The following is a 12,520-nucleotide window of genomic DNA, read 5'->3' as shown; positions in this document are numbered from 1 at the left end:
GACCTGTTTAGCCATTTGATATTATTTACATACCGGATTATAGGGCTTCACAATCTTCAGTATATCTCTAACTGCCTTAGTTGAAGTGATATTTACAATGCAATCAAAAATCACATAACAACCTCTTATGTCATAGCCAACTCTCATCAATTTGTGCAATCAAACATGTCTTCTCACTAGAATTCAAATGAAATATATTAGCTTTGTTTATGTACTAGTTGCAATCTCCAAACCAGATCTAGTAATGATTTTGCATGTTCCATCATTGAACTGTAATTGAAATCTCTTACCCACCAATTGTCCTACACTCAAAACATTATGCCTCAAAACTTCAAAAAAATTAACATTATCAATATTGTTCTTACCATCCAATGATATAGTTCCTTTTCCATTGATCATACATGCTTTGTCATCTCCAAATCTAACATGACCACCATCAAATTCATATAAAGATAGAAAATTCCTTTTATCTCTACTCATATGATTTGAAAATCCATTGTCAATTACCCATTCATCCTTGTCTTCAATTTTGGCAAAAAGTGCCTTCTCTTTAGGTACATTCTCTTCTAGTACTGGAACATCTTCCTTGATAGCCAAAAACACCCATTCCTTTTCATTGTTGGAACCACTAGCATAGTCTTTTTCCGATTCATCATCAGAATCAATAATACCTTACTCATCCACTATGTAGCATGATTTTTCTATGTTTTTCTAGTACTTATACTTGTTGTGATATCAAAGGTTAGGCTTAAGTGATCTTCTAACTCTTTCTTCAAATCTCGAATTCCTTTTAGGATATCTAGATGCAAAATGACCAATCTTATTACACGTAAAAAATTTAAAAGGTGCTTTTGTTTCATACTTACTTCCTACCTGTCCTTTAGCTACTCTTCTAGATAACAATGCTTCAAGTTGTTCAAATTCATCATCTTCTCTATTCATATCATCCAATTTCTTTGCATATAAATCTTTCCAATCTTGCTTACCGATTGCTGAGCAAATGCATGAAAAGCAGGTTTAGTTTTCACACCTCCACAAGGTCCAAATTATTCGAGCTTAAAAAAAGATAATTTCCCAACCAAGGTATCTCTGTTGACAAAAGTATTAGCCATTGTTTTGAATTTATTAATTGCAGTAGCTTTCATCTTGTAAGTCGGTGGTAGGGTTCTCAGAACTTTAGAAACAATTTCATCTTCACTTAGAGTTCCACCACAACATTGAATTCCCATAGCAATCTCATTTACCCTTTCCATGAATGCAATAATCCTTTCATCTTCTTCCATCTTCAGGTTTTCATATCTCACCCAGTAACCATCAACTTTAGCAATCTTCACAGTAGGGTCACCTTCATTAAGAGTCTCCAACTTATCCCATATAGCCTTTCCAGATGATTTGTTAGTTAATCCCATTATTTGTTGATCAAAAAGTGCACACATGAGGGCTTCTCTCACTTTACAACCATTCTCAAACTCCTTATCCAAATTTGTCAGAGGAGGATTTCCAGATGCCGAATTATGAGGTGTAACACCATTCTGTGTGATCTCCCAAATCTCCTTGCCAAGACATCTAAGATGAGTCTCTATTTGAATCTTCCATACTATGTTATTTGTTCCATCCAGCCTACAAATATTTCTCTGAAAGATAGCTCCGCATGACCTAGATGAACTTGAACTATTAGTTGCTATAGGATCTTCCTCAAGCAGTTAAGCTTTCTGTAGAGAGGACTAGAGCTCTGATACTAATTGTTAGACAGTTCAAATAGCCGGAAGACAACTGAGAGGGGAGGTGGGGGCAAATTAGTTGTCACAGATTACCAGAATACTTAGCAATTAAAAATTTAATACCGGAACCCAAAAAATTAATAATAGAATGCTTAAACCAAATATCGAAATATCAATTAAACTAATTAAGCATAAACAATAATAAGAGAATAAATATCATCCACATGACACCAAGAATTATACGTGGAAAACTCGATAAAGGGAAAAAACACGGTGGGAAGCCTACCCACAGTCAGATAATACTTCTACAGTAAGTATGTGAATTACAGTTGAGGGACTTGCACTCGCAGAGAGGTCAACAACCTAGAGCGCACTACTCATCACAAAAGGAGTCTCACTGACTACATAGAAATCCAGACTACAATTCGGAAGAATGAATGAATGATAAAGATAGCATCTCCTATTCCTAAGTACATTTCTAATTAAGCTCAATACCAGAGGACTAAATCCTCTTACATAAAACCAACTCAATCTCCAATGATCAACCAAATCCTCTGCTTGAATGATATTACATTACATATCCAATCCTATTCCCTTACCATACGATCTACAATGAGATCTTACATCATATATATACAAACCCTCGACCATAAACAATCAGGTCAGCCACCAAACAATAAACCAATTACATAATTGCAAAACATGTCAGCCTTAGACCGAAAAAATTATATCACACATAAGACATCCCAAAAACACATCTAGAGGTGCAATCCACATGTTACATTAATCTAGTCCATAACCTAGATCAACCGGGACCAAATATAGATCCACACACTAAAACAATGATCTCTATCTGCCAAGTCTCGAACATGATCACCATCAACATCATGAATGTATACCAAAGCTGCACCAACACCACTTATGCATATCATTAGAGATCTTCATCAAAGCTCTGCCAATGAAATCCTCACTGGAACCACAAACCAAGATTCCAAGCAAACAATATAACATCCGATCACCAGACCAAAACCAGCTTACTAAATATTAAAATGAGTATCATGAATAAGCCAATTCTATAACCAAACCATTTCGGAGCATAACGGATCATGCCCGGTCCAATCCAACCAAAACCAAAACAATCTACCGAGACTAGAACGGTGCCAGTAAATTATCTAAAACAGCTAGTGTTGACATCAATGCAACATATAATCAATTCCTCCAAATGGCCAACGATATATTCATGTAATTTATGTGTTGAGGTTGTGTTTGCATTATTAGAGAGTTGTATATGTGCGAATAAGTGATTGATCCTTTGGCATTGTGATTGAGAAGAGATTGGTGTTGCAAAGAAGACATTTGTGTTTAACTGAAACTTAATCAATTTTCTTCATTGTTGTTGCCAACATTTCTTACCCAAAAAGAATGCACCACCAAAGGTACTCTTCCAGTCATCAACATCGACAGCCCAATCAGCTCTAGTGTAAGCACATAGCATGAAATCATCATTCCTCGGATACCACAAACCATAATCCTCAGTTCCTTTTAGATATTTGAATATCCTCTTTACAACAATGGAATGACTCTCTTTCAAATCATCTTGACATCTAGCAACCATGCACACAACATGCATTATAATGTCAAGTCTAGTCTATTTCTTGTATAGCAGTCCACAAACGATAGATCTGTACAAGGTTTGATTAGCTTTTAGAGATTTATTATTTTTAGATAATTTGCAGCCATTCACCATAGAAGTTCCAACCAGTTTAGAATATTCTAACCCAAACTTCTTTAGTAATTCCTTCACATATTTATCTTGAGATATAAAAACTACCTTTTCCAGTCTATAAAATCTACAAACCTATGAAAAATTTCATTTCTTCTATCATAGATATTTCAAATTCTTTTTGTATATCACCGACAAACATCATACTCAAGTTATCATCTCCTCCAATGGTAATGGCATCAACAAAAACTTCAACAATTAAAATGTTGTCATTTTCAATCTTGAGATATAGATTACTATCAGTAGTACCTTTATTAAATCCTTATTTTAGAAAATAATTATCCAATCTAGCATACAATGCTTAAGGGGCTTATTTTAATCCATACAAAGCTTTCTTTGGTTTGCATACAATGTCTGATCATTTGATAATGAAAATCCACCAGGTTGGCCAATGTAGACTTCTTCCTTGAGCTCATTATTCAAGAAGGCTGACTTGACATCCATCTGATATACTTTTAAATCCTTATAAGTAGCACATGCAAGCAATAGTCTAATAGCTTCAAGTCTAGCTATTGGAGAAAAAGTCTCCTCATATTCAATTCATTGGCCAATGAGTGAATATTGTGGGTCACAAATCCAACCAAGGTTTTTCCCACACCGGGTTTCCTCACTAAAAATCTTGTGTTATGGTGTGCTTTCTATGTTGTGTTTATTGTTCATATTTACTGCATTAATTCTTGTTTACCGGTACACTGTTTTGGAATGCAATTTATATACTAAAATCAGAAAATCTATGTACCGGTTAGATACTGATTCACCCCCCCTCTCATTATCTTTGGGAATCCTAACAATAAATTCTTGTTTGCTTACCCATTTGACATTCCTTACATACTAGATTAGCAGGCTTAACAATTTTAGGCAAATCTCTAACATCTTGAGTAGAATTGATTTTAATCATTGAGTCAAAATTAATATGACACATTCTCCTATGCCATAACCAAATTTCATCAATCTGAGAAATCAAGAAAATCTTCTCACCAACATTCAAATGAAAGATATTACCTTTAGTCTTAGTTCCTAATGCAATCTCTATACCAGAGGCATTGAGAATCTTGCATTTTCCATTCTTGAATTATAAATCATAACCTTTGTCAACCATCTATCCCAAACTTAAAATATTATGCTTCAAACATTAAATATATACAAGACATCATCACTCTTATGCTTACCATAAAAGTAAATAGAACCTCTACCATCGATCACATAGGATTTGTCATCTACAAATCTTACTATTCAACCATGATATCTCTCCGTATTTACAAATTTATTTTTGTCATCGATCATATTATGTGAACAACTGCTGTCAATCACTCATTCATCTTTCTCTTCAACTTCAGTAGCTAAAGTTTTCTCCTCAATAATGCATCTTGTAAAATCAATAGGTACTAGTCTATCTTCTTTGATAGCAATAAACATAATTTTATTTCAATTGGTATTTTATAATAAGTTCTATGAACTGTTTGTATCTGGTTTATTGTATTGCTTTGGCATTTGATGTCAAAGAGGGAGAGATATTATGGAAAAACATATTTTGGGGAGAAAACACATTTTGGGGAGAGACTATTCCTAGGAGGAGAGACATTATGTATTTTGATTTTCTGGTTAATGATCTCTATGGGAGATTGTTGGTTTTTGACATTTCTGTTTTGGCACTTTGATGGTTTTTCCATCTTGTGTTGCCATCAATGCCAAAGGGGGATAATGTTGGTATTTTGGATGTGTTGCATTGGTTTTTTCATTGATGCCAACACTTGTTAACACTTATAAACACTTGGAGATTCTTGATTATGTTCACCCACATGTTCAGTGATTTATGCACAGTCACCAGCATCTGGTTCACTGGTAGGTTATATTGTTCACCAGCACTTGGAATGACTTGGAGACTACTTGGTTATATCGAAGACATGATTTGATCATTTGGATTTGGCAAATTGGTTATTGGTCTATTTGGGTTTGCCTATTTGTTGTTATCGGTAAATAGGTCTAGGTTATGCACCGGTAAGCATATCTATTCTAGATCAGCAGACATGTAATGAAGATAATTTTTTATTATTGTAAATGTATTAAGCCAACATGATGCATCAGAGATCGATTTATTTGTAATTGATTTTATTGTAATATCTTTAGTAAGCCGACCTACTCAATTGGTCTTAGATTATGGTATAAATGTAAGATCTCATTTGTGAGATTGATATGTGATTGGAAAAAGGATTGTAACAAGGTAAATGCAAAAATAAACAAAGCTATACACACAGACATCATTTAAATATTGAAGAAAGGTATTTGAAGCAGGCTTATCAGAACTTAACTAGTACTGAATCTAGCATATACAGATGCTATTTTAAGCAGTGCATTATCATTGGAATTAATCATCCAATTGTAGTCAGTGTGACTCCCATTTTGTGATTGAGTTGTGAGCTCTAGGAAGTTGGTCTTTCTGCATGTGTAGACTCCATATTGTACACACATACTATCTTTAGTAGTATCATCTGATTGTGGATAAGGTTTCCTACCGTGGTTTTTCCCCTTACAAGGTTTCCATGTACAAATATTTGTGTTATGTGTTGTGGATGTTATTGTCTTTTTGTTTCATGCATTAAACTTTATCGGTACTACAATTAACTACCAAACTATCTACCAGCATTAAAGTTTGGTTTATCGGCATTATGCATTAAGTTTTGGATAAGTTAATTTTGGTTTGAATTTATTGGACAACTGATTCACCCCCTCCCTCTCACTTGTCTCCAGGACCTAACAATCTCTCGATTCTTCATCTATAACACCTTCATCAACAACATAATAACACTTCTTCTGATTTTTATACTTTTGGTTAGGCTTGTAGGGCTTGTCATACTTCTCATGCTTCTTATATCTATCATTTCTATCTTACTTATCAAATTTATCATGCCTATCATGCGTAGACATTCTCTTTGGGCACCTAGAAGAAAAATGTCTTATCTTATTGCAAGAAAAGCATTTCAGAAGCAATTTACCATCATACTTACCGGCTCCTTTAGGAAATCTTCATGCAATAAATTCTTCAAGGTCATCCACTTCCCCTTCTCTCTTTTTCATATCTAGATATTCTACATTTGTTAGGGTCATACTTCTACTTTCTGAATACAGATGCTCTAAATGTTGTCTTTGACTTTCCATGTGATTCACCAAACTTTCTCAATTGAAATGAATCAATCTTTCCAACCAAAATATCTCTTGTCATAGTAGTCATACTCTTGATCTCATCAATAGCGGCTACCTTATGTTTATAAGCAAGATGTAGTGATCTCAACACCTTAGCAAAAATTTCATCTTCCAAGGGTTCCACTGACACATTTGATACCTAGGACAAGTTCATTCACCTTAGCCATAAAGGTAAAAGGAGTTTATGTTATCATCTTCTCCCATATTCAACATCTTATACTTTCCTTTCCAACTTTGCAACTTAGCAACTTTGACATCTTTATATCCTTGGTACAAGGTATCAAGCTTCTCCCATATCTCATGTGCAGCTTGAAGTCTCATTGCATTAGTCATCTTAGAGTCATTCAAGGCACTCACTAATCCTTCCTTAGCTCTAATATTATGTTCAGCTTCCTTGATCTCATCAGCAATGACCAGTCCATTCTAAGGAACAAAATAGGCACTCTTTGTAATCTTCTAGTAATCTTCTCCAAGAAATCTCAAGTGCACATCCATCTAGTTATTCCATATAGCATAGTTACTTTAATCAAATATCAGACTCTCCTTCTTAAAGATAACACCTCTAGTTGGCATCCCAGATCTCCTCAAGCGATCAAGCTTCTTCTAGAGGATCTAGCTATGATACCAATTTTTGGCAAGAACAATGAAGGAAAACAGAGAGGGAGGTGAATCAATTTTCACCAGATTATCAAACTTAACTTTAAAAGAAAATCATATCAATTGTAGTAACAACAAAGATAAAAAAAATTAACAACACAACACACAACACCAATATTTTGATGTGGAAAACTTGGTTTAGGAAAAAACCATGATGGGAACCTACCCAAAATAAGATGATACTCTACAGTAGTATGTGAAAATATTACAATGGGGAATTCACATGGATTCAGACATATTATCTAGAGATCACTACTCAAAATAGAATAAATCAAAAGGCTACAACCCTCAGGGAAGTCTCACTGACTTACAACAAGATTCAAACAACAATATGGAAGGAATGAACTACAATAATAGCATCTGCCAATGCCTGATGATGGTTTTGATTAAGAACATTTGTGTGCCCTGCAACAATCACTTCTCAATACACTACACCGAAATATGAGTTCCTTTATTCACTCAAACACTACTCTCTGATAATGTAAACACTACATTGACACCGAATTTACATGACTACATCACTTATATATATTGATCATCAACCTTGGAAACAAGGTCAGATAAACCCTCATCTCACAATTATAAAATTATATCACACGATACAAAGATCGACCACTAGACCAATATAATGATATACATGATATATCATGGACCCAAATCAAATCTCCAAACATGCAAAACCATCAAAAATCTTGCCAAGATCAATCGCAACACACTACACCACCAAGAATACCACATAACATGAAGGATATCACCGGATCAGCAAAAAAATCAATACCATACACAATGATCAATATGAAGCACAAAAACAAATAGGAAATGATTAGGAAACATCAACAAGCACATTAGAACCATTCACAATAGCTGCACCAACACCACTCATCAAATCTTCATCGACCAACATCTTAAAATCAAGAACACTCAAACAACAACAACTTGGACTACAAAGATAGATTATGGAGCACCAAATCACGAACCATCTTAAATGTAGATACACATGAACATGACAAACAATTTTCCAAAATCATAACTCAAGATCTGATCACACTAGAATATACCAGAGGAAATACCAAACTCTGCAAAGTACTAATCACAAAAACCGAACTGTAAACTGGATCAATAAATCACACTATTATGTTGACATCAATGACAACATCATATCCTAGTAGCAGAAATGTCCAACAAGGTACTCAATTTTCTTTTTGATGCATTGATGTTCTTCATGACCAGTTTTCTTACAAAAGGAACATTTAACTTTCTCAATAGTTGATTTATGTTGTTGAGAAGAGTTATCCTTTTTAAATTTCTCCTTTATGATCTCTCTTGGGGGTGCGGGATATTTTCTCATGGGGGGTCAGCTGACTTCTCCTTTCTCTCTTTTGGGGGGGATTTTTTTCCCACTTGGTTTTCTCCCTTTTTTTGTGTTGTGAGAGATTGCATTACGTTATTTGCTTTTGCATTTGTTTATGGGTACCTAGCATGGCCTAGTTGTCAAGACCCATCTTGCATTGTTAGCTTGAGCCTACATTGTCCTAAGTTGCACTTAAGGGGGGGTGTGGGTGTAAATTATGTTTCATAATTACACTTTACGTAAGTTGACTTAGGATAATGTATTCATTGTAGTTTGCATATGAAACACTTAGGGAAGTGTGCATCAAGGGAAGTTGGTTGTAGGAGAAATTCCACCCTTTATGGTGATATCTTGTTGTCATATTCCACCTTTGGTGGGTTATCCACCTTTAGTGGAATATTCTATTATTTTTCCTACCTACCCCTACGCACCCTTGTATCTCATCCGGCCACAAGTCATGATCATGTGCTCTCATTTCCATATGGCCTTTCTATTGGCATATGACAAACTGACATGTTGATATGATGATAATGTATGTTATCATTGATGTCAATAAGTAAGTGAACTAGTATGCAGATTGGAAGAATTTGGTGAACTGGTATGAAGAAATGCAGTGAACCGGTGTCGGGGTTTCACAGAGTGTGACTACTAGTTGGTAGTCTTAGCTCTAGGGTTTCAGGTTTGGCAATCTCACTTGTGAGATAAGATTCTATGTTAACTCAGCTAAGAGATGAAGATGAGATCATTATGCCATGTCAACTTTGTGTATGTGAAGGATTTCTTTGAGGATCTTGCATGTGAAGATCAACTGCATTAAATGTCTACCTTGGGAGTGAACATTCTTCTTAGCGGTATGAGAAGAAAGCATGACAAGTTACTGATTTTTATGTGCAGTGAAGAATGGACGATGCAGATTATCTTGTGATCTGTTTGAAATTGTATTGCTATATGCAAAGTGTTTGGACGGTCAAGATTGGACTGCTTGTATTGTAAACCTAAAATACTTAGGGTTTAGGGTTTATGCTATCAACCTAATTATTGTCTATAGGGTTGATGATGTTTGTTATTGTAAGTTGTTGGCAAATGTTGTGTGTGTATCCGACTGATGAGATACTTGCTAGACCAGTAAGAGAAAACTGCAGAGTGTGGTTGCAGAAGTAGAGGAACTGGAAAGGATTTGCCTTAGCATATAGTGCTATTATCAGATCAAACCTTTACCTGTTGTCTTCTAACCATTTTAATAGAAGGAAAATCCCTTTGCCAGGTAGCTTTAACAGGCTTACTATAGATCCTCTAACCAGGTGACTCAAGTTCATTGAGTTCTTCAAATCCTCTAGCAAGGTAACCTTAAATAGAGTTTCAACCTTTAATAGGGTATATAGCCATCCCTTAACCGAGTGATCTTTAACAGGATCAGTTCCTAGCATTACCTTATTGTAAAGTATTTAACCGGACTAGGCTCCTAACAAAGCGAGCTTCAAAAGAGTTCAAAAACAAGCTTGTGGGTATTCATCTCCATTGTGGTTTTTCCCATTTGGGTTTCCACATGGAAAATTTGTGTGTCATGTGTTGGGCATTTTTCATGTGATGATCAAGTGTTCTTTGTTTAAGTGATTATGCATGTAGAGCTAATGCTTATGGTATTGGTGACACACCACATGCATATGTCTATGGGTAGAGTAGCTATCAAGTATTAAATGTATTTTAAATGTTAAGACTTACTAGTCTATGTTGTTTGAAGTCTTACTATATTTAGCCGGTATTTCCATGGTTGAGTTCAGTGATGAAGACAACCGATTAGTGTTGTTCTAGCTTGATAAGATTGTTGGAAAGTTTTTGTATGTACTAATTCACCCTCCACCCCTCAGTTCCAGCTTTTGCTTTATTTTGTACACCTTATTAGGTTTTTATATTCTCATTAGTAGAGGTGTCAACTCTCTTATCTTTCGGAGGAGGAATGCCTAGTTTCTTTCCCTATCTTTGAAGTTTCATAAATCTACTTCTGCAAAGTCTTCCTATATGTCCTAAATTATTACAGTCATAGCATACGACATTGAAATCAAATAGAGATGCAAATGGAGCTTTGCTCATAAAATTATTTCTTCTTATAGGATTATTTCTTCCACTAACCTTATAGTTTGTAGCTTTATCTCCAAAATTATTACAATAGAAATAATATCTTTAGAAACAATACTTATGTTTTGTATAAAATGATTTTGAATCTATTATTTTACTTGAGTGAAAGTTTATTCTTCCTTCTTATTTTCTTCAGTCATCTTGAATGCATCGGTACTTGGTCCTTTAAGATATTTGTTGTAGCTAATAGAATTCCTTGTAGTATCATCTTTGGAATTTTATTAGTCTTTGAATTTTAGAATTCTTCAAATCCAAGACCTATCTTGATGAATGGTGAGCTTTGGTAATTTACAATTTCATCTAGAATTTCACTGCTCTTTTCAAACTTTAATATTTTTTCCAACTATCCATTTGCTTTCTCTAGTTCCTCTCTCATGGATACAATTTTTGATTCAAGATTCTAGCAATCATTTTATTTTTCCTTTGATTAGGTTGTCATAACTTCTTCAATTCTCTTTGCTACTTCTACTTTAATTTTTTAACTAATAATTTTCATTTTTAGAATCTTCAAGTTGCAATTTTATTTTCTATTTTTTTTTCTTCTACATATTTAGATCATTTAGAGAAGAGATGAGTTCTCCTTCTAGATCCACCTCTCTTGCTTCTTCCTCTTTAGGTTCCATCATTTTTTCTCCATTCTTATCAACATTATCTTCATCTTTAAAAACCTGAACTTCCATAAAAAAAATTCTTCTCTACTACCATTTGTAGCACACTCACTACTCTCTAGAGATGAACTACTATCCTCTTTGGAATAGAGGCTCTTCATTTTCTTTTGAAAATTCTTCTATATGTGCTTATATTCTTTGATGTTCTTTTTTAGATGATTATATTTATTTTCTTTCTTTTTCATATGATTCTTTTTGTCGTCACTATCTTCATCGACTTCAAATTGACACTTGAAGCATAATTTCCTACTTTAGAATAATTAATTTCTGTACCTTCCTCAAAAAAATTATCTTCCTCATCATCTAACTCATTTCTTAGTTTAGGCTCTACATTCTCTACTTTATTTGATGCTTTGAAGGAGTGATAGTCCCATGCAATTCATTCGTTGTTAATCTAGTTAGATCTTTAGATTCTTCTATAGAAAAAAAATCAATTAATTAACATTAGGGGAGGGATCTAACAATGTTCTGTGCAATCATTGATTTTTCCTTTTCTTCTGAAATGGTGGGGGGAGGGCACTCCCTCCTCAAGTTAATTTTCTTTTTATCTAACAATTGTTCAACCAAAGACTTGGTGCTATGGTTCCTATCAAGAGTCCTTGTAGGAACTATAAGAGTCATCTATTCTAGGTTATAGTTCTTATCCATAATAGGATTCGTTGATCTAGAGGAAGAACTTATAATATTTAGAACATCTTATTTAACAAGACAATATTTAGACCCATTAGCCTAAAAAATTATGGGTTTCTGAAATTTTGTGGTCTATTACATGGGGACTTTACATTTAGTGACTAAATGGCCCATTATAGATTAGTTTTGACAAAATACCTTATCATTTTCATACATTATAAGCTAGGTCCATTTTCCAAATTTAAAATGTAGAATGATTGAATTTGGAAGGGTTTTGTGGAGTTATATATTAACATAAAAATGAACAAAGACTAACTTTGATTTATCATTTGTGGTGTTGCAAATAGACATAAAATTTATAAAGAAATCAACA

This window comes from Cryptomeria japonica, chromosome 8 (assembly GCF_030272615.1).
Source record: "Cryptomeria japonica chromosome 8, Sugi_1.0, whole genome shotgun sequence".
NCBI lineage: Eukaryota > Viridiplantae > Streptophyta > Pinopsida > Cupressales > Cupressaceae > Cryptomeria > Cryptomeria japonica.
The sequence above is the reverse complement of the archived record's forward strand: the minus strand, read 5'-3'. Positions refer to the sequence as shown.